This window comes from Lissotriton vulgaris, chromosome 5, assembly GCF_964263255.1.
Source record: "Lissotriton vulgaris chromosome 5, aLisVul1.2, whole genome shotgun sequence".
NCBI classification, from domain to species: domain Eukaryota; kingdom Metazoa; phylum Chordata; class Amphibia; order Caudata; family Salamandridae; genus Lissotriton; species Lissotriton vulgaris.
The window spans coordinates 906,464,785-906,489,617 of NC_141693.1; the positions used below are offsets into that span (position 1 = coordinate 906,464,785).

Below are 24,833 nucleotides of genomic sequence, written 5' to 3' on the forward strand. Positions count from 1 at the left end.
GTGGTACTACAAATGTAACAATTAGCTAAGGTGCTGTGAATGCGTGCAATCCACGTGATGAACAAACTTAATTCAACGTGTGTATGTTCATGCAGTTTCTAATAAAGATAGATACAGCGTGCTCTAGTTGATAAAAGTGAAGACCACAAGATTCCAAGAATGTATAGATTGTGAATTTATCAAAGTAAAAGGTTGTAATTAAACGAGAGTGAAAAACGCGTGATTAAAGAAAAGGTAAAGCGCTGTGATTTGAACGGAAGTGAAAAACGCGAGTTGCGTTATGAAAGGTGGTGAAACGAGTTAGTTGACAGCTCGTGTGACCGTGAGAGGTGTCGAGCGGTCAGGAAAGTTAGTAAAGAGTGAACGGGTTTAGATTACTTACTAAATGAAAAGCGGCGAGGTTTGTAATGGCATCTTCACGGGGCTGGTTACTACGGAACCAGTCAGCGGCCAAAATATAATGCAAAAAACCAGGAAGTGGTGTATTCACGTAAGCGTGATGGTAAAGGTAAAGATAGCACCAAAGTGGATGTAAACATAAAGATAGGACCAGGTTGAAAATCGTAGTTAGGATGTGAACATAGATGTGAACATAGATAAAGTTGCAAATGCAAGTGTAACATCAGTATAAACCTGTAATTTGTAACAATATATAATTCTTAACTAGGCAAATGTAATCCTGACGCAAAATGCAAAATTATAACCATCATGATACTAAAATGTAAACAACAGGCCAAACGGATATTCGGAACAGAGAGCCCCCAGCATCGAGGGATAACTTATAGATAACAAGCAAATTCGATGCGTTCATTGAGCCCATTCGGTTTTATCGAATTGAGTCTGTAAATCCAATAGTTTTCACGCATTAGCAATGTCCTGTTATTGTCTCTGCCTTCAATTTTATCAATGGTTTCCAACACCATGTACTTAAGTTGGGAAATATTGTGATTCATTTCAACGAAATGACTTGCCACTGATGATTTCAAGTTTTTGGTTCTGATGTTAGATTTGTGCTTGTTTAACCCCTTCGACACTCATGACGAGCTCAGCTCGTCATGATATAGCCCTCTCATACACTCATGACGAGCTGAGCTCGTCATGAACAATGGGATTTCCAATTCTTCAGCATCGGAGGAGAATGGCATCAGCATCGATGGTGTTAAGCGAGTTTTCAGCTTGCGTTCAGTCTTCCCAATATATACCATTCCACAAGGGCATTTTAGTAAATATATGAGATTGCTGGTGTCACAGGTAGCTGTGACATTTAATGAAATATCAAAACCTTTCATAGGATGGCTGACTTTGGTTCCTGGAATGATGTTATGACAGTTATTGCAGTTATTGCAGGGTCTTGTTCCTCTTGAAACCACTTGTTTCCTGTGTGGCTGTTTTAGAATTTCTCCTACATTTTTACCTCTAGTGTAAGCAAATAAAGGTTTTGATTTAAACATATCTTTAAAGTCAGGTTCCACTTGTAACATTGGCCAATGTTTTAGTATGATTTTTTTATACAGTTGACTCACATTGGAATATTTTGATACGACAACCATCCGGTCGTCTGTAGTTTTAGTTTGTGTTGGTTTGAGCAGATCCTTTCTTTGAATGTTTTGTACTTGAGTTTTGGCTGTTTCCAATATTTGTTCCGGGTAACCTCTTTCTCTAAATCGGCCCAGCATTTCCTTCATTCTTATCTCCGCTACCTCAGGATTAGATGTAATGCGTTTCACTCGAAGTAATTGAGATTTGGGCAAATGTCTTTTCAAAGATGGTTGGTGGAAACTAGTGTAGTGCAAAAGATTGTTTCGGTCTGTGGGTTTTCGGAAAATGTCTGTAATTAGTTCATTATTGTTTATAGTAATGTGTGTATCCAAAAATGTAATGGATTTTGAATCAATTGTCCAAGTGAATTGTATTCTTTGGTTAACTGATTTTAAGTTCAAAAGAGCTTCCTCCAAATTCTCTTTGGTATCTTTCCAAAGGAAAAATAAATCATCTATGTACCGTGCGTACATTTTCAGATGTCTTGTCCATGTAGGGTTAGTCCAGATGTGAGTCTGTTCAAACTCACCCATAAAGGTGTTCGCGTATATCGGCGCTGCGCTATTTCCCATACTGGTGCCTACCAGTTGTAAAAACCAATCATTCTCATATTTGAAATAGCTGTGATACAGCGTAAACATTATTAATTCCATTAGGAACACTTTCATTGTCTCTTCCACTTCCAATTTTAAGATAGCCTGTTCTATGGCTTCAATACCTTCCTGGTGCGGGATCGAAGTGTACAGGGAAGAAACGTCTGCTGTACATAACAATAACTGTTCATTGGGTTCTATTTCAATGGCATTTAATTTGCACAGAAAGTCTGTTGTGTCTCGAATGTAACTGGTAAGTGATTGTACCATCGGTTGCAGATGGCGATCTAAAAATTGTCCCACCGGTTGGTGAATGCTGCCACAAGTTGATACTATTGGTCGTATAGGTGGGTCCATTAAGTTTTTGTGTATTTTCGGAGCTGCATAGATAAATGGACTTTTGGGGTTGGTCTTAATCAAAAAGTTCTTGGTTTTTTGATTGATTATACCCATGTTGAATGCTTTTTCCACAATTTCTTACAGAATCCTTGCGTATTCTGTTGTTGGATTCCCAGGTAATCGCATATACGTTAGTTCATCCGATAGGTGTTCTGTCAATTTTAGCTGATACATGTTGGAATTCATAACAACTAGGGCTCCTCCCTTATCTGCCTTAGTGCAGATCATGTTTTTGTCATTCGCTATTTTTAGCAATTTGTCACGGTCCTTTTGAGTCATGTTTTTATGTGAGCTTTTTTTTAAATTGATAGACTGTATCTCCTTCTTGACCAACTGTTCAAATAAGTCTATGCTTTTATGGCTTACAGGTGCTTTAAAGGAACTAGTAGTCTTTAACCCCATTAAAGGGTCTGGTTCCTTAGTTGTTTGTGAAGGTACTACATTCGTGAAAAAGTGTCGTAGTCTGAGTTTTCTAGTCAATTTAAATGTGCTTATCTCCAATTCCAATAAATCTGTCTGTGCAGTCGGTACAAATGATGTGCCTTTTTGGAGTAATTTAGTTTCTTGTTCTGTCAACATGTGGCTAGAAATATTTATGACTAAGTTACATTTTGTTTCTTCCTGTTGTCTTTCTTTGGCTGTGTGGTACTCCTTGTTTGTGGAGGTCCTTTTTGCTTTACTCCTCCTGGGTCTTCTGGTTCTACGACCTGTTCTAAAAAATCACTATTTAATGAGTTGGTTGAAGTACTTGGAGTTTGTACATTTTTATCACCAGGTTGTGGATCTTGTGTTTTTTGGGACGATTGCATTCCAGGTCTCCTTGGTCGGTTGGTATCACTATCTGAAGAAGATGTCTCTGTATTTTGTGTATATGGTCGGTTTCTTCTTTTCTGAGCATACACCTCTGCCCAGGTGTATACTTCCCCTAATTTATAATCTAGGGTATCACAGCAAAATTTTCTTATTTTGCGGTCATTTATATCATTTGTGTGTTTCTCAAGCTGGAGTTTCATATCCACAATGAATGTGTCTAACTCTTCTGCTGTCATATTCTTGCTGAGTTCTTCTGTAGTCTCTGTTATTTCTTTTTCCAAGTCTATTAGTATATTTGATAGCTCCTCGATGGTCAAAAGAATTAGGTCCAGGCTACACTTGTTCAATATAGCATACCAGCGATCTTGGAAAGATTTAGAATTCTTACATAAAGAAGGTTTAAGTGCAATTCTTAGGCCTCGGGGAATGCGCTGAGATTTATGATACTTAACAAGAGTATTGGCGTGTAACCTTTGGTTTACTCGTCGTTTAGATAAATAAAGTAATTGTTTGATTGTCTGTTCCTTGCTCCTGGCCGTAGATATTGGTGATATGTCGTCTTGAATCAAAGCGTATATTCTGTTTGCTTCCTCTTGGGCAAATGCGAAGGTTTCTGCCCTCGCTTCTGTGGTGCGTGCTATATCCTTGTATTCCATTTTGGCAAATGTTATATTCGGGTGCTAGGTGTCACCGGGTAGGTATGTGGTCAAAATATTATGTATTATTTGTTTGACGTGTGCACACCTAGATTCAAAATAAGTTCAATGCTCCAATATGTCAATTCAAAGGGTGCTCCTTTGGTATCGCCCTCCACCAGTTAGGCGAATGAGGTCCTATCTTTATCTTTACCATCACGCTTACGTGAATACACCACTTCCTGGTTTTTTGCATTATATTTTGGCCGCTGACTGGTTCCGTAGTAACCAGCCCCGTGAAGATGCCATTACAAACCTCGCCGCTTTTCATTTAGTAAGTAATCTAAACCCGTTCACTCTTTACTAACTTTCCTGACCGCTTGACACCTCTCACGGTCAAACGAGCTGTCAACTAACTCGTTTCACCACCTTTCATAACGCAACTCGCGTTTTTCACTTCCGTTTAAATCACAGCGCTTTACCTGTTCTTTAATCACGCGTTTTTCACTCTCGTTTAATTTCGACCTTTTACTTTGATAAATTCACAATCTATACATTCTTGGAATCTTGTGGTCTTCACTTTTATCAACTAGAGCACGCTGTATCTATCTTTATTAGAAACTGCATGAACATACACACGTTGAAATAAGTTTGTTCATCACGTGGATTGCACGCATTCACAGCACCTTTACTAATTGTTACATTTGTAGTACCACATGATCATCATTATTGTTTTAGCGAGACAATAGAGATTTGTTGATTTTTTATAAATGATGATACTGAACATAGAACAACATATGTCGTTTCGTTTAGATGCTCCCCGACGAAGGGCAATGCCCGAAATGCATTGGAGCGAATATGAAAAGGAATGAGAGAGAAAAATATATATGTTCCTCAATATAAATGGCATCGTTTGTTTTTGAAAAAAAAAACACGATTTATCTGAATCAAGGATGAATTAATGAAGAATAAATCTTTGAAAACGAATTTATGTGATTTGTGTAATGAACAGAGGAGGATTATTTCCCAAATATTGGAGTGCCCTGTGGGATATTATCAGTTTTCAACTGACCACACTTATGTTACATTTGTTCTCATTCGCCTAACGGGTGGAGGGCGATACCAAAGGAGCACCCTTTGAATTGACATATTGGAGCATTGAACTTAATTTGAATCTAGGTGTGCACACGTCAAACAAATAATACATAGTAACTAATTTTACAGCAGTGCAGATGGAATTTTTTAATATCAATTAAGCCTACAGTCTATAAATTGAACGTTTGCACCAACCAAATGGCACAAATTGCGCACAATAGAAATGGGACGTATTTGTTGTAACCTAAGTAATCCAGGGCCTGCAGGGCTTTGTGACGAGCAGAGGGCATGCTATTGTTAATACATTTTATGTTAATATTTTGTGGTGACACATATAGACGACAGTGAAATCAAATTGGCGCCAAAATGTCTTTCTGTAATTTTCTCTTGAAGTGTCACCACTCCTAAGTAAGGAGAAAGAGAGAGCACATTCGTTATTTTATTTCTCATACATAAAGGAGCAGATGCTGTTTTTGTACACAACGTAATAGTCAGGACAGGTGGAGCCAAAATTGCTTTCACACCTAAAGCTCGCCCTCACGAACAGCTAGTGCTTTGGACAGAGCATGGGAGTTGCAGGTTTGTATTTCTCATTGCAATTATGGGCTCAGAAATGCCAGTAAGCAAAGTGCTGATGGAATTTCAGTTTATGCCAATATCATCCTTGTGTGTATTAATTGGGCACCAGATTGGGGGTTGGTGGCATAATTACAATTGCTAATAATAGGTGTGAAGCCTTGGATGGGTGTTATACATGCGTAATTGAGCTGAATCCACAATTAATTGCATAGGGCAAGTTTTCAGAGTTTACCCGCTTTTCCCACACCTATCCACTGACATAGTTTCACATGCAAGTGTTGGATGACTCCGGTGACTGGCCAGCATTTTGTATGGGAGTGCATTCCTTGCTTAGATTTCATTGTAAACTACTTAATACAAGTTATGCTTGCAGACCAAATAAAAAAAGACTTGCTACGGTCCCTTGTTTCACGCAAGAGGCCTACTCAAGTTGAACATGAGTTTTCGAGCAAACAAATGCATATTTTTAATTATTGTTTAAATCTGTTTTATTGAGTGTTTAAACGAAGGTAACACATAGTCCCACGTACATCTGCTGGGGCCATCAAAGCTGGCTAAGGTGGGGAGGAGGGAAAGGAAAGAGGGAATAATGAAACTTTGGGGGGAGAAAGTAGGGGGAGATAACAAGAAAGACTTCCTGTTCACTCATAAGCTTGATAAAGAATCCATTTGGCCTTTTAGGAGCAGGTCCGTGTACTGTGCACTGTGCACCATTGCACAGAACCCCCCAAACTCCCCCTAGTAGTGGTTGCTCACTGCGCTTGCTCGCTACACACCATATGTGGGATGGTCTCGCTTTTACTTTGCTCTCTCTGATTCACTACTTGTGTCTATTTTTGGTGCTCTGTATAAGAATGTTTATGGGTGGGTAACCTCATGCTCTTTAAGGTCATCATCTACTATTTTCTGTGCTTTGAAAGTTGATCCAATTGAATATGTAATGAAAAATGTGCTGTAAAATTCACCATTTTGGTCTGTCTTTTCCCCAAATTTTCTGGGGGGGAGAACTCCCCAAACCCCCCTAGTAGTGTTCGGTTTTGCTCCCAACGCGACGGACGAGGGCTGGTCTGGCAACATTTGCCAGTACTGTTTTCAGTTCCCAGTCCAGCCCTGGTTGGACTGTTTCCACGAGGCACATGGTCAAGACTGATTTGCATATAGCTGGGTCTGAACTGGGGTGACAAAGTGAGCTAAAGTACGATGATGGATTCAACCCAGATTTGTGACTGGGGGGGTGAGTGTCTGGAAAGTTTCAGCGCTCCGGCCATCATTTCCTTGTGTTTGTTACATAGGAAGGGTGTACATGTATAAGGAAGATAATACATTGAGATTTAAAGCTGCAATGTATAAACTCAGGCTTTCAAGTGTTGCTGTACTTGAAGGTAGTTTGTGTATTTTGTACAAATCAATTTTTTTAATCTATGTCTCTCCTACCAGTTATGAGTCCCAATCACAAAAGTATTTTTCCCCATTCATGAACCCCTCTTCATCTACAATATTCAATATTGCTATTTTAGTAGCTAAATTAAGTGGGCAACCAAGAACAGTACTCATTTTGTCTTGTATGGTTTTCCAAAATGGTTGAAAATTGCTCCAAATTGTATGCAACACGTTTCCCTCCTCCATAATACACCCAACACACATCAGCTTGGGATTTCTGTCCATACGTAAGTGATGCTGGGGATTAGATAGATACAAGGGAGATATTTAAATTGAATCAGGCAAAAACATTTTGATATGACAGATTCCCATAGGGCCATTAGTGCCAGGCTCCACTTTACATCTTCTAGGGGCCTATATCATGTTCCCATTTCTCTTTTGATTCAGGAAAGTGTCAATTGAATTATTTATTAGATATTTAAATATGGTGGAGATATGCACATGTAATGTAATTGAGACATGGTTAGTTTATCCTTCAGTGGGCTATATTCAGGGATATCCATATGAGATATCTGATATGGCATAAATGGATGGCATATTTGTAAGTATTTATATATTTGAGGTTCTATAGACCAAAGTCCATTAGCATGTTCTCAAATGATTTCAAAGTATTAGATGCAATTACGTTCCCCATAGATGATATTCCTAAGCAGTCCTTCCTTGTAAAGCACTTAAGGACATTAACATGCAGAAACTTTTTACCCCACCACGGGGTAGTTCCCCCTAATAAATCTTGTCCCATTTTATTTGTTTGAATGAGGCTTTCCATGCAGCTAAGACAATAGGCTTAGTTACAGGGAAAGGGGATACCATGCAGCATTTTCCTACCGCTTAATTAATGTAAAGGAGGTCACTACCCATTGCCCACATCTCCAGCCTATATGCTGCATACACAGTAGGTTCCTGTATCCACTCAATGATCACCAGTAAGTGGGCAGCTCTATAACATGACATTGGATCAATATCAATCACATAAAGTCCCCCATATTCTACTGATTTGCAGCATTTATTAAAGGCCACCTGAAGAGGACCACCACTCCATATGAAAAGCTTTCAATTTCGTTGGGGAGTTGAGGGGGTAAATAAATCAGGTAGTTCTGATTAAACATGGGCGAATTTTGCGAATTCGCAATCCGCAAAATTCGCGAATTCGTGCGAATTTGCGGATTTTTTATTTTTGCGTGTTCGCTGGTGTTTGCAGGGAACTTTGCGTATTCGCGGGGCGCTTTGTGTGTTCGCGTTTTTTTTTGCCTGGTTCATCACTGCGACCCTCTCGTTTTTTATGCCCTTCTGCCCTCTGTCCCACTTGTTTTTGTGCCTTTCTGCCCTCTGCCCCACTCTTGTTTGTGCCCTTTTGCCCTCTGCCCCACTGGTTTATGTGCCCTTCTGCCCTCTGCCTAACTCATGCCCTCTGTCCCACTTTGTGCCCTTCTGCCCTCAGCCATAAGTCAGCTTCAACAGGAAGCACTAATAGATAAAGTAAAGCAGGTGCTTGAGTTGAAGGTCAAATTAAGTTACACAGTCATTAATCACCCCAAGTTTGGGGTGATTAATGATTGTGTAACTGAATTTGAGATTCAACTCTAGCACCTGCTTTACTTTATCTATTAGTGCTTCCTGTTGAAGCTGACTTTTGTAACTTTTTTAGAGACTCTGGCAGCTTGCCGGCGGCATTCTAAAATAGTTACAAAAAGTCAGCTTGAACTTTTGATCCAATCCGTTCCGCTCGCGGATTTTGCGGGAAATTCGCAAATCTCGCGGATTGCGAATTTACCGAAAATCCGCAAAATCCGCAAGTGGAACGGATTTTCCGCCCATGCTTAGTTTTGATATATATATATGAAGAAGAATCATCTTAATTAGAGCTATCAGTTCAGTCAATGATATTGGAAGGGCCGATCAATGGAGGGTATCCCTCAGTATATTTTCTAGTAGGGGTGTAATATTAGCAGCCCTGCCCAAGGTCTCATCTGCAGTTTGTATCCACAGATATTTACCTTGTAACATGACTTTGCAGAGGATAAAGTCTCTATCTTGGAAGTTAAGAAAGCAAGCTATTATAAGTCAAGTTGAAGCTTCTGGCAGGGACCTTACAGTTAGGGCTCTATTGACCTGTTTAATGACAAAGCATGGCAAGAGGTTTTCCTATGGGACATTCATCAACAGCTATGCCTTCAGGAAATGCTCTAGATCAGTTGGCTCGGACTCCTCAGGAAAGCACACAAATCTTAAGTTGTTCCTTCAGGAATGACCCTCTGCATCTGCAGCTCACTGAATCAGTTTCTTAGATGAGATGACAAACTTGGCAACAATAGATTTGCGCTTTTTAATTGTGTCTTCTTGTTTAGATATCCATTGCTTAGGTTCGGTGACCCTCTCTTCTGCATTGTGAAGGTCCTACCTTAGTAGTAACATGTCTGATCCAACTTTTATTTCTAGAGTTGTCTTGGATTCATGTATTGCTAGGAGAATGAGAGATATTGAGGCTTGCATGTCGGGGGGGGGGGGAATCCTGGCCCTGAATAATGCTGGCATCGAGTCTGGAATAGTCTGTTTATCATGAAGCAGTTTTGTATATTTATTCATTTTGCCTTGTTTTTGAGATGTGCTTGAGCTGTCCCTCGTAGTAGACATCTGATCACCAGTAATGTCCATTGATTACCATTCCACCCAGGGCAAGTTCGGAATGTGATTGGAAGAGAGAGACTCCTACCACAGAGGGATACACGCACTGCCCCTAATCATGCTCCTCTTGCCCCAAAGTACTGCTATCCCTCACTGTTTTTGTGGCCAAGAGTGCAATGTCCGTGTTGAGGGAGCAGTGACAGTGCTTGTGATGATAAAAAGGACTGAATCCCTAACATCTCGACCAGGATGGGTAGTGGGTTCTAAGGTTCCTGGTTGCACCTGTCTTGTGCAGTTGAGTTGCTGCACCTGATCGCCAGGTCCCCACCAATTATTGAGCCCTTTCTTGTATGTGTTTCCAACATGCCACAAAGTTAGGGCAGCAGTCACTGCAATCCCCTGGGGCTAAGATCAATGTCTGTGTCAGGTCATTTCAATGTCTGTAGCCCCAGGGACACCATCTGCAATTGAGCCCCAAGGCAGAAGGAAGGTAGATAATCTTTTCCTCTGGCATGCCAAAGGGGAAGCATCGTTAGTTTGCTAACCCCATGTGTGGAGGATTGCCCCTGGGTAGCATGAGCAGCTGGCGGCTCTCAAAGTTGATTTCTCTTCACAGCCGCTAAGGACGTTTGTGGAAAGATTGTCTCCATGCTTCTTCAAATTTCGAGGCATGCACAGGTGGTGTGAATCCCCTCACTGTTGCCCATTTCCCCTCTCTGTCTGCCTCAAAGTGTTCCAGGCGGGAAACAGCATTTACAATGCTATCTCCACAACGCAATGCCATTACAATGCGGTTGTTACAACAACGGCGTTGTTAGTACGCAATACCATTACATCACAAGTCATTCCAACGACTTGCTGTAGGGGGTGCACTGGTATTGGATTTAAAATCCAACACCTTCCCTGCTGTTGCGCATACTGGAGTAGGAATAGTAAATAATACTATTCCAAAGGTAGCGTGCCCGCTATTGCAAGTCGTTGTAATGACTTGCGATGTAATGGTATTGCGTACTAACAATGCGGTCGTTGTAACAACCGCGTTGTAATGGCATGCGAACACATCGCATGGGTTGTAATGAGCTATATTAATTTCAGGCGATAGCACAACACCTTGCAGTGCAGCCACTACAGATTACTGGTTCCACACCGACATCATGAGCTGCAGCTCTTGGGCTGTGCTTACATGGATCCGGTGTCACCAACTTGCCATTAGCGCTGCATTGATCAAGGAAGCCTCCGTGTAGCCCACTGCTCTAAAATTTATGAATGCCCTGGTAATGTTGTATAAGTGGAAGGCGTCCCTCAATAGAAAATCCTGCTGTAGTTAGGGTCGTACAAGTGCAGGATTTCAGAGTCATGGTCAGATCGTTACAGAGGCTTCGCCCAAGTTGGCTTCCTCCACCACGTTCCGTGTCAGTGTATCTTCACCTTTTCTCCAATGCTGCAGCCACGCATGTCTTCAGTGACATCAGCTGCAATGTCATAGGTGAAGTTATCAGCATTGAATTGTGCGGTAGAAGGATGGACCTGGAGCATTTCTCTTGAAATCCTAATGCTACCGACATCACAGTTGTGCTCACGAATATACAGATGGACATATTAACTGCTTTCCCTCTCTTTTGTACTACACCCCTTTCCCCTCACTCCTCTTTCCAGTCTTTCAATGCTCTCGACAGAGAGATATAATGAATTCTCGTCAGACGTTGCTATTTCGGTAGTTACCAAATCAGTTCTCAAAACACAAAACTTGAAAAGCTTAAAAGGTGACTGGAAATGACAAGCCACATGCTTGCAGTAAAAACGAGCTTTGGACAAAACTAGTATGGGAATTCCATCGTTTCTTCTATGGCTTTCGTTTTTCTATTATGAAAAATTACTAAAAGTCTTTATGAAATAAAAAAAAGAGCTTTGGAAAAGCAGAAAGGCCTGGGTTCAATGTTCTAGTTCATATAAACAGCATCCGTGTCTCTATTTGCGTATGTTATCTCATTAAAGCCAGAACTCTCTCCTTTGGCAACGCTTTTTTTTTGTACGCAAAGTCATAGATGAAGAACAAAAAGTAAGAAACAAACAAAATAGTGGAAAAAAGCATATAGGAAAAATACATGTAATACATTTACATGTAAGTTAATGGGACAGACATAAAGGAGCAAGAAGAAGGAAAACACAGATACTGATGAAGTTCAACGTGAGACAGACAATAATCATCTAAAATAATGTACGGGGCACAAATGCATCCTTGCACACTGGACCCTTGTACACACAGTGTCACACAGTTACACATTCAATCACACATGCTCCCAGAAAACGTCACATACATGTATACATATTTAAAATTGCACACAGATTTGTCCTCAAAGTCACAGGTAAACACACATTACGTACATAAATTACAGTTACGAACCTCCATATAACGGATACAAACAGAGCACCTTTCTCTGAAGAACATGTATGGGGTAGAAGTTTTGCCTACCAGCACCATCGGATATCTGGACTCTATCCCCCCACCCACCACTTTGTAGCAGAATCTTGACAAACCCACAGCAATGCATCTGCTTCTTGTATTTAGCAAGAAAACATATTACTGCATTGGCGAATTACAGCTCTAAATAGAAATAAGGCTGCGAATTCAACAGATAGAAGGAATGCATACATTCAAGAATCTTTTTAAGCATTGTCTGGAAAGCTGTTGGTTACCCGGGGAAAGGGGTAGTCAATAATAAAATAAATAAATGACTCATACACAGGTCTTGACTGAAACATTTAAAATGGCTACTCCAATGAAAAAAAAAAGGATTGCACTCTCTACAACATACATGTTTGAGATAATTGAATATGCGATGATTGAGTGTACATTTTAGAGGCAAATTTACACATGATAAACAATTTGTAACAACAGGTCAAGTAGACAGCAGTTCTGTTAAACCAGATCAAAAAATCTGATTACTAGAAATAATCTCTGTACTGAGCTTCTCATACAGTTTGTTGTGGTTTTCACATCCAAGGGAATGCTGGAATATGTTTGACACCATGATTGGATTTGGAGTTTAAATAGTATTCTTGAGTTAATTCCATTTACTGGTTTAATACCAGGGAAATTATACAGTGAGTGAGTATTATTTATATGACTATATATGTCTAGCATCGAGTAACACCAGATATGCTGTATATTAGGATGAGTTTTTGATTTTGTTCCACAGAACAAAACATGGACTGAGTGCAATTACAAAATTAACAAAATAATAACTAGTAAGTGTTGAATAAGCCATTGTATGATGACCAAAAAAACAGCAATGAGAAGCCGACATCTGACTATAGTACACCATAAAAGGGCCTGATCCATAAACTACCTTTGGTAGTATGTAAACTAGTACTACAGTAGTACTATTTAATTACTAGAAAATGCAATTCACAAACCTATGAATGAAAATCACCCCTCCTATCTTTTCTATGAGGCATGCCTTAGACATGTAAGTTTACTACTTGGCCCCAATTACAATGTCAGACGGACCTGAGTACTTCTGACATCGTTTGGGAACTGGGACCGATTGACCTACTTTCGCCGTTCATAACCCAACGATTAGGATGCCACCGAACACTGTTTGGTGGCATTCCTATTCCTTACAATGGGAATGCATGCTCTCATTGTAAAGAGCTGAGGTGCCATAGGAAGGGCTCTGGCCAAAGGTCAGAGCCATTTCCTACAGCATCTTTATCGGGCCCTCAGTAGTAAATGCGGGAGGGATCAAGGGGAGTGACTGTACAATGGGAAAACATACTACTAAATGGTAGGAGATTGGGGCAGAGTAAGGAGGGGTTTAGGGAGGGCTAAGAAGGAGTTTAGGGAGGGACAGACACTCTCCAACAGAAGAGTAAGCCCATTGTTATTCACAAATTCCACTTCTAACATTTTACAGCAAAGAAGGACTAAAAACAGTAGTGAATGTACTCCACCTCAGACCTGGATTAAATCCAGCACAACACATGGCCAACCACTGTTTCTGCAACATACTCCCATAAAAAATAATGGAAGACTTAAAATATAAACCCATAGGAAATAATTTGAAAATACATTATTTTTGACTTTGTAAAAATATGTATACATTTGATTTAATATTAACAAAATTATACATACACATACGTATATCTATTTATCTATCGATACATATATATATTATAATTTATGTGTCACTCTATGCCTGAAAGGGTTTTGTTTTGACTTATACTGGGTGCACCCTTTTGTCTGGACAAAACTATACCTTTCTGAAGAGCTCTAATGAGAGCAAAACACGTGTCAGGGGTTGCTTTTATTAATTTCAGGTTTGCTTGGATGGTATTTTACCAATCCAAAGCTGTAATACTGTGCCTGGAGTGGTACAAGGCGTTGGCCGTTTTACAGCTCGGCATGGATAGCACTGTGCTAATCCTATGTTTGAAGACTTTGCTGTGGAAAAAGCAAAAGACTTTGTCCATTTCTATCTCGGCGCGGATGGCACTGTGCTAATCCTACGCTTAAAGACTTTTAAGGAAAAGCAGACATTTGAGGTGAGCAAATTTAGAGTGTCACTGGTGTTGTGAGTGCTATATATTGAAGCTGCTTTCCACCTAAACTTCTTTTTTTGCATAAATTATGCATCACTATATTCTTGAAAGGGTTTTGTTTTGATATATATATATATATATATATATATATATATATATATATATATATATATATATATATATATATCAAGTATAGCTCTTATGCATCACTTATTGTGGGACTTGTGATTATGTTTATGGATTGTACATAGCATTACATATGTTTAAACTCAAGACTGGGTTAAACTTGTAATCCATCACACCATCTAAAGATGGCCGATCCATTCTAATTGATTGTATAGTCCTTTTTTGTTCTCTACTCTTAATGCGGATGTAAGACATTTTATTTAAATGAGTTGAGCGCCTCTGCTCTTTGCATAACTTGACGAAGCCCTCTGGCGAAACGCGTCGTATGCTGTGAAGTTCCCGAATAAAATCTAAATGTGGAACTACCCCCTGCGTGTGCTGCTTTCTTTACGGACAGACGGTCCGTGGATGTTTGAAGCTGTGATATATATATATATATATTTTTTTTTATCACAAAAAAAACAGAGGTTTCAGGGACGTTATTGTTAGTTGGACATTTTATTTGTACAAAACAAGAGAAATGTGGCCGTTATAGTTAGTTCAGCTAACTATAATTTGCGCCCCCGCATTGCACTGCTGATGATATCACCTATTACATCACTCATGACATTGTCAGTGACATCACTGATGATATCAGTGATGAGATCTCAAATGACATCACTGATGACATCATCCAGTGACTGAGTGTTTCTAAAAAGTGTAAGAATGTTTTATATAGATCTACCCCAAGGTGTATTGAAGAATAAGTGGGTTTATGAGTGTCTGATTTGATGATTTAGTGAGTGTGTGACTGACTGTATAAGTGAGTGATGATACGTGTCTTAGTGAACGCATGGCTGAATATTTTATTTTTATTTATTCATTATCCATTTGAAGAGCACTTGGTTACACCTTCGGTGTGTCCCCGCGCTAGCTAGCCTACTCTGAAAGATGGGGTGTGAAGACTGTAAGCAACCTATGGGCATGTGATATTGGTTCTTGTGGAACTGCTCCGATTTGATCGTGGGAACAGCCATGTTTTTAATTTTTTGCGAAAAGTGGTTTCGCAGGGTTTTGCTCTAACGTCTGCAGGTAGAGTATTTCAAGTTCTTGCTGTCAAGTTTCTAAAGGAGCGAGCACCCATTCTTGCTTTCTGTATTCTTGGCACCATCACCAATGCCCTGCATTTGGATCTAAGGTTTTGGCTAGGTGTATAGGGTGTGATTAATTGTTGGAGATGGTGTGGACCTTTCCTTGATAGGATTGGTGTGTAAGTGGTTGTATGGGTTGGTGAATAGGTACATCAGTGTCTATTTGGGTTATTGATTACTAATCTGAGTACCTGTATAGGTGCCTGAGTGTCTGTGTGGGTGGGTAATGGGGTGTGTGACTCTCTGCATGGATGTATGAGTGGGTGAATCTCTGGGTGTATTGGTTTATAAGTGCATCTGTGAGGGAGTCTATGGATGAGTGAGTGTGCGTATGGCTGTGTCTGTGAGTGAATTGATGACTCGGTGGTATATGGGTAAGTAACTGCATATGTGTAAGGCAGTATATTTGAGTATTGGAGTACATAAGTGACTGTTGTGAGAGTGAGCGATTGTGTGAGTGGCTGTATGGATGAGTGTGTTGGTGTCAGTGATTGTATAAGAGAGTAAGTATGTCTTAGTATCTGTATTAATTGGTGACGTGGTGTGTGTATAACTGTATAGGTGAGTGAATGCAAGTCTGATTGATTCTTTGCATGACTGAGTAGCTGTGTGAGTAACTCTATATGTGAGTGGCAGTGTGTGAGTGTCTGTATGGGTGTATGAGTGTATTTGATAGTGGCTGTATTGATGAGTGACTGCATATATGAGTGACTGCATGGGTGAGTGAGTGGATCTGTGTGTAGACTTAGGAATCAGTGAGTGGGTAGGTAGTAACTGATATTGGTGTGTCTATGGTTTCAAGAATGCCAATCTGTAATTTAGAGTGGGTGTATCAAAGGTTATATTTGGGTGTGAGTAGGTGCATCAGATTATCACGTGGATAATATCATCAGTGATGTTAACCGTGATGTCATTTGAGATGTCATGAGTGATGTCACTAACCATGTCATGAGTGATGTAATATGTGATTTCATCAGCAGTGCACTGCAGGACGCAAGTTATAGTTAGCTTAACTAACTATAATGGCTGAATTTCTCTGGTTTTGTACAAGTGAAATGTCCAACTAACTATAACGTTACTGAAACCTCTGGTTTTTTTCAGTGAATTTCTAACGTTTTTAAATGCTAATTTCTGACTATACCATCCTTGAAACCTATGTTTTTTTCAGTGAATTTCAAAGGTGTTTTAAATGCTAATTCCTAACTATAACATCCCTGAAACCTATGTTTTTTTCAGTGAATTTCAAAGGTTTTTTAAATGCTAATTTCTAACTATAACATCCCTGAAACTTATGGGTTTTTCTGTGAATATATATATATATATATAAATTGCAGCAAATAAAGTAAGGTGATAAGGTGGTAGGTTTATGAAATTATTTATTTCCATTTTAGCTGTGTTTATAAATTAAGAATACTGCAGGTGATACTAATACACATTTGCAGACCTGGCACGGGCAATATGCTATTTTCATATATTGTAGTGTACGGGGTGTGCCCATGACTCACTAGAGGAGGTTTCTCGGGTGAGTCATGATACCCCCCACCCCCAACCCCCACCCCTCAATGAGTACCATATTGCGCGCGGTGCATCAGTTTGGATCTGTTACACCATGTTCTTTTTTTCAAGGTGTAGACGCTACACACAAGGATATTTAATTGATGTACTTGGAAACATTGGCCAGTGATTTCCAGTTAGGTAGAGCCTTGCAGGTCCAGGGAGGATTTCTTCAAGAGTGTGTAATGGGTACTTGGCGAAAACCACACTCCGTTCAATCACATTTTTCCTGATTATTAACATGTGTACAATAACCTTACACTGCTGTCTTATAATGAAACAGCAGAGTTTAAAATCCCTGACACATCGAGGTTTCTGTAATCTGTCTTCAACCATATAAATCATTTTACACATTTGCTGTTGTAAAATATGTACATAAATGTTGTATGTGCTGATCTCTGGAGCCAGGTTTGAGTATCTGAAATGCCTAACTAACTAACCAGTTATATATGGGATTACATTATCCCCTGGCGAAAATGATAAGGATATTACAAGTCACTGAGGAGTTCTGTGACCGTATAGATGCACAAGGTCAAAGTCAGAGTTCATTGAAAAACATATGCAACTCCAAGGTGCCATGCAATATTACTATAATGTTCCCCAGGGGGTATTTAATCCGTATAATACAAGGTCCCATGGGTTCCTACAAACTGCTTCACTCTGGTTTTTTGCTTTTTCATACGAAAGAGATAAGTGGTTTGCAAATGTGAAAATGAAAGCAGAATCTCCAGAGCAAAGTTAAAAGCACAAAACAGCAGTTAGACATTTGCTGCTAAAAATATATCAGAATCAGTTTCATATAATAGATTGAAAACAGCAGCTCAGGAAGTATAGAAACATGCAGAGATTCTGTCCTACTATAATTACCTAGGGTATTAAAATATGTTCCCATAAATATATCCTTGCTTCAGTGCAGGCAGGTTTCATTTTTGTTGTTTAAACTGCAGTTTTATTAAATCCCATGGCCTGGTTTTCACTGTGGCTGCTGCCTTACAGTTTAGCAGGTCTGCCATTTCTTTATTACAGATTACTTGAATCGTCAGAACTCACCATATATTAAGGAAATTAGTGACAGGCTTTTACATATGGGTTGCATGTTACCCTGTGCTTTACTCACACATACCCAACACACACAGATGTGCAGAATGTAATATGCTTCTGATTACCCCTTCTGAGAGTGAGAAGGGGCCATGATTCATTCGAGGTGAATCTTCAGTGGATCATGATCAGGGCCACTAGAATTATGTGATTATGTGGCTTTTCTTGCATAATTAAGGATTTGCCACATAATCCATTATCTTATGCATAGTCTGCAGATTTTAACAATAACATTGTTTCAAGCTCAAAATCAAAGGTTATTAAAAAAAAGTGACAATATGTATTTTCATGCTTTGGAAGAGCCTTTGCAATGTTAATTGGTCCTCTTTCAGATGCTTATTTATGCATGTGGTTGTCACACTGGTACTAATGGGGTAAAATTTATGCCCAGAAGGCATAACCATGTGTACACATTCCAAAATAATGAAGTAATACTGTAAAGAAAAGCGCTGCATTATACCACATACTTTGCCTTATTTAGCTGCATAATTTAGTCAACCCTGACACATAATTTGGTGCGCCCCTGCCACATAATTCAAGTGACTCTGTTTATGATGCCACTTCCCTCCCTTAACAATAGTAATTTTTACAATAGTGTGCTGCACGACTGCAAGCACAGTAGCTATAAGTAAAGGTATTTGCAGATAACCAGGATTCAAGAGGTTAAATGAACATGATGAGACACGACCAGAAAGAATATGCCTTGCCACTATTACCTCAGTCCTTTGCCTTTGCACTGTCACTGTAACTTGTAACATGCAACATTTGATTAGGCCAATTATGGTATACTGTGGTAATAACATTGAATTTGGCCTTTGCACTTTAGTAATAAATGTGTGAACATGTGTTTTCTAGTAATTGCTCCAAACAATTGTCCAACTGCTGAGGGGAGGTGGGTGTGTGCCTGCTGTGTGTCCTAATGACATGTTGTTTGAAGCAAATCAATCAATACATTTCTAAAGCCCGCAACATACCCGTGAGTGCCTCAAGGCGCTGGGGGGGGGGGGGGGGGGGCGCTACTGATCGAAGAGCCAGGTCTTGAGAAGTCTTCTGAAGGCCAGCAGGTTCTGAGTCTGTCGTAGGCTGGTAGGGAGCGCGTTCCATGTCTTGGCGGCGAGGTAGGAGAAGGATTTACAGCCGGCGGTGGTTTTTCGGATGCGGGGAACTGTGGCGAGGGCGAGGTTGGCTGAGCGGAGGCTTCGGTGGGGATGTGGAAGCTGAGTCGGTTGTTGAGGTATGTAGGTCCGGCGTTGTGTAGTGCTTTGTGTGCGTGGATGAGAAGTTTGAAGGTGATCCTCTTGTTGACGGGGAGCCAGTGCAGGCCTCTCAGGTGAGGTCTGATGTGGCTGCATCGGGGGACGCCGAGGATCAGGCGTGCCAAAGCTTTCTAGATTCGTTGTAGTCGTCTCAGGAGCTTGGTTGTTGTCCCTGAGTAGAGAGCGTTCCCGTAGTCGAGTCTGCTAGTGACGAGGGCCTGGGTGACGTTTTTTCTTGTGTCGGGAGGGATCCACTTGAAGATCCTGCGGAGCATTCGGAGGGTGTTGAAGCAGGATGCAGAGACGGCCTTGACTTGACTGGTCATGGGGAGGGTGGAGTCGAGGATGACCCCCAGGTTGCGTGCATGGTCTGTGGGTTCCGGGGCTGTGCCTAGCGATGTGGGCCACCAAGAGTCATCCCAGGCTGATGGGGTGGGTCCGAGAATGAGGACCTCCGTCTTGTCTGAATTCAGCTTCAGTCTGCTGTCCTTCATCCAGTCGGCTACGGCCTTCCTTCCTCTGTGGAGGTTGGCTTTGGCGGTGTGGGGGTCTTCGGTGAGGGATATGATCAGCTGGGTGTCGTCGGCGTAGGAGATGATGTTGAGGTTATGTTGACGTTCACACATTTATTGCTAAAATATCAAATTCAAATCTCATTATATTTCCACAATAGCAAAAGTGACGTGGGCAGGTCACTGGTTATGGCATCACATATTACGTTACAACCTCGTGACAAACCATGAGGCATCTTCTATGTGAGGTTGCCCTTATGGCACAAATGTAACCCCTTGCATCTTGGCACTGGTAAATATGCATGAAAAATGCCATAGCATAAACCATTTATGTGTATGTGCAGATTGTAACATGCTATTTAGCACACCTTTTGAAATGGTAGAGGGGCACATGGCCCACTTGAGGCTTCAGCTCTCAGGAGTTATGGCCTCTCCCCCACTCAACAATGTTAAAAAAACTGCAGTTTACACTCTGTACACAGCTGAGTGTGTGTGTGTCCGTCCATATGGAGAGACAGACAGACCCACCGGCCAACCAACAGACAGACAGACGGATGGATGGATGGATGGATGGACAGACGGAGGGAGGGAGGGAGGGACAGACCAGACAGATGGAGGGACGGACAGAGACAGACAGACAGAGAGACAGATAGATAGATAGATCGTAGATAGATAGAGAGATAGATAGATAGATAGATAGATAGATAGATAGATAGATAGATAGATAGATAGATAGATAGATAGATAGATAGATTTGAAATTATAACGCAGATTAATATGCAACATATTTTAAGGGTTCCAAAAAAGAAGCGGGACTGGTCCACCAGAGCCGGCAGAATGGCACTTTGTTATCCGAGGCAGAGGGCAAGAGGCTCTGTGCATTACCCAGGATGCCTACAGAGCTACCCGGGCTTTTCCCTGAAAGAAATGTGTTACTTACTTGTAACTGCAGTTATCCAGTATTGGTGTCTTTCATAGATTCACATGCCTGAATCATTCCCCGTCGTCGGGATGGGAGTCCCCAGTACATAAATAAAGTAATGTCCTATTAGACATATAGAGAAATAGGCCCAAGGGCCTCACATTGGTAACATATCCATGTCCTTTTGTAGAAAGGACTGAACTCTAGAGAAGAGTCAATCAGCTATCACCTCCCTCTAGAACCCTCCTGGAAGGAGCTCCAGTCCCTCAGATTTTCGGAAGCACCGTGTTAAGTAAGTGCACCACTGAGAGAATTAGATGAGTCCTTCCAGGGGAGGTGGGAGGGTTGCATGTGAATTTATGAAAGACACCAATACTGGATAACTGCAGTTACAGGTAAGTAACGCATTTCTTATCCCGTATTAGGGGTGTCTTTCATAGATTTGCATGCCTGAATCAGAGTAGCAAGCAATGATAAGCACATTTCGGATGGTATAGAATATACAAGTCATTAGATAATAACATATCAAGTGACCAATAGGAACATTCAGTTATAAGCACAAATCTCATCAAACAATATAATAAAGAAATGTGCGCACATGAGAAAGGATGGTGGGATGACAAGAAGGCTCACCTCTACCGAAACAGATGACAAAGTACTGCTTGTCCCACTGAAGCATCTTTCATGAGTTCTGTATCCAGGCAGTAATGCCTGGTGAAGGTATGTGGCGACTTCCATGTTGTCGCTCTGCAAATGTCTATGATAGGCACACCTGCAAAAAGCGCCATGGATGAAGACATCGCTCTAGTAGAGTGGGCTTGTACTTTAGATTGCAGGGGTTGCCCCGCCTGTTTGTGACAGAATGAAATAGCTGCAGAGAGTGGAAGGCCCTTCCTGGGTCTACTGTAAGCCACAAAGAGCTGGTTGATTTACGGAAGGATTTTGTCTTCTCAATGTAAAATTTTAGGCAGCGTTTAAGGTCCAGAGAATGTAGCGTTCTTTCTGCTGCAGTCTGGGAATTTGGAAAGAAAGAGCGCAAGACTACAGGCTCGTTGAGATGGAAGTCCGACGGGGCTTTTGGTACAAATTTTGGATTTGTTCGTAATATTACCCTGTCTTGTTTGAATTGCAGAAAGGGTTCCTGAACTGAGAAGGCCTGGAACTCACTTACTCGTCTTACAGAAGTAAGTGTGAGAAGGATTGCCTTCTTCCAAGAGAGGTATTTCAGATCAGCCCTGTGTACCGGCTCAAAGGGATGCTTCATGAGCTGATTAAGGACTGTGTTAAGTTGCCAGGTAGGCGGTAACGTTTTCACAGGCTGAAAAGTCCTGAAGAGACCTTTAAGAAACTGTTTCATCAATCTGTGAGACCAGAGAGAAGAATCAGTAGGAGATCTTCTGTAACGGGATATTTTCGCCAAATGGACTCTGATGGAGGCATAAGCAAGGCCCGAAGATAAGGGATGTATCTTCTCAAAGTCAAAGTCAAAAAGTTTTTATTTGTTACGGTACTCTATTGAGGACCACAAATTTGCTAAAAAATGAAATACAATTAAATTTCCATACAGATTAATGCATTTTCAGTGAAATTTTCAAGAACTTAAAAATTCTATAACAGACATATTCATTAGGTGCATTTTTACATAATATTAAAAAGTCTTTAGTATTAACAATCCTACAGGTTCGATAAATAGGTTCAATACATGTTAGTCTTGCATTTACAATTTTCTCATTTGGGCATATGAAAAGAAGGTGTTCCAAATTCTGTATGCCCCCCTGACAGAGGGTGCATAGCGCAGAGCTATTTGGACTCCAGGAAGAATTAAAGGTTAATACTGGAAGTATGCCCAGTCGCAACATCATAATCACTCGCCTTGCGCCGTGTACCAGAGTATAATCTAGGTACAGCTGTTTTTGTTTGTATTCCTGGGAGTCTGCATAGGTCTTATACACAGATAGTTTTTTGCAGTGTATATGGTCAAGCTCGTAGCTCAGTTTTGGGCAAAAGTTTTTTAGAAAAAGTTTTAGATGTGCAGGTGTCCATGTTGACAAAATTTCCAAACTGATTTTTGCAAGCTGGAAAGCCTCTTTCATATTTGTAGAAAAGGTGAGATGGACAGAATCATTATTAAATGTCTCAATTTTTAACAAATTTCGTAAGGTTCCTTTTTTAGAATGGAGGAGATTGTAAGCCCACCTGATGATGCTTGTTATTGCTGTGGCATATGCACTCGTGATGGAGCATTCTAGTCTCAACGCCTGTACGGGTGTAGATGTAGAAACTTTCATTAATTTTTTTAGTATTTTGCCTTCTTGTAGGTCCATATATACCCATTGTTTTAGAGGGATATATTCCGAGGCGTATGACAAAACCGGTGGAATCTTGGCTTTGTAGACTTGTATTAGTGCAGAGAAGTGTCTGCTCCCAGCGGCTGAATATAGGCGTGACAGGGCCCCAGCATGTAGATCACCTTTCTTTTTAAGATGATCAATTTGTTTGGTATTGTCCATTTTATGTGAAAAAATTCTGCCAAGGTATGTGTATTCTTTTACCTGTTCTAGTTTCTCACCTCCCAGCTTCCATTCATACCTTACACGTTTCTTCTTTTTTGAGAATACGACCACTTTGGTTTTATTTATATTTGGGATTAGAAAATTCTTCCTCGAGTAGTTATATAGGATGTCTAATAGATTTTGAAGGCCAAACGGTGTTAGGTCAAACAGGACTATATCGTCCGCGTACAGCAACGTATGAATGCACTCGTTGGCAATCTTTGGAGGAGTACATGACCCTAATTGTAGTTGGGATGGTAAGTCACTTAAATACAGGGAGAATAAAATTGGAGCCAGGAGACACCCTTGTTTTAGGCCGTTAAATGTCCATATTTTCTTCGTCAGACCCTTTTCTCGCCCCATTTGAACTCGGCACCAGGTGTTACTGTGTAAGTTCACTATAAGTTGTAATAGTGATTCAGGAATACCCTTCCTTCTTAATTTTGTCCACAGTGTCGGTCTATCGACACGGTCGAAGGCCGTAGAATAATCGATGAACGCTGCATAAATGGATTGTTTCTTCCTTGATACGTATTTATCTAAAATTGTCTGGAAGATTGCTACGTTGTCTGTAACAGAATGGTTCGGACGAAATCCAGACTGAAACATAGGAATTTGTCCGGTTGTAAATGCCCAAGTTTTCAATCTATCCAGAATTTCTGCGGCAAATATCTTCCCGGCAGCGTCCATGAGCGCTATTTGTCTATAGTTCCCTGGTGTAGTTCTTTTTCCTTTTTTATAAATCGGGATTATTATACTTCCCTTCCAGGAGTTTGGTATTTTGCCGGAATCGAATATATAATTAAATAGTGGCGAAAGCACCAGACCCCACTTTTTATGGTCGAGTTGGTAGATCTTAATAGGGATCTGATCAGGTCCAGAGGCGCCCGTGCTTCTTGCCTTTCTTATATTCATGGCAATAGATACTGCCGAAGTTTTATTGATTTTAGAGTCATTCGTTTCCATAAGTCGTTCATCTGCCTCTCTTGCCTTATTAATTTGGTTTGATTTGTACAGCTCGCTGAGGTATGTATCCCAGTCTTCCTCTGAAACAGGAGTTGCTTCCAGCTTTTTTTTGGTTCCAGTAAATTTCGCAATCAAGGACCAGTATTTGCGTTGGTTATTTTGTTTGGCTGCTAGTTGGATATCTATCCAGTTGGAGTCTTGCTTCAGCTTTTTCTGTTTAGTTTTTTCTCGTCGTATTTGGTTCTTTATTCTGTTGATTTCCGTTTTATTTTCAGACGAGAAATTCAAATACTGGGCTCGAATCAACCGATTAAGTTTTTTTATATTGGGTTGATTCCAATTTTTGTTTTTACTGCTACGTTTACTTTTTATCTGTATATCAATTTGTGACTTACTTTGTAAGGCAAGTTTAAGTTTGTCAATGATAAGTTCAAAGTTCGCAATAGGGTCTTCTGAG

General features: G+C 40.5%; 1 protein-coding gene across 17 annotated transcripts in view; it reads right to left on the bottom strand.

Moving 5' to 3' along the window:
• The window catches only part of BLNK (B cell linker), an 833,130-nt gene that overhangs the window by 24,835 nt on the left and 783,462 nt on the right, over window positions 1-24,833 (bottom strand). The gene's annotated exons all lie outside the window — the stretch shown is intronic.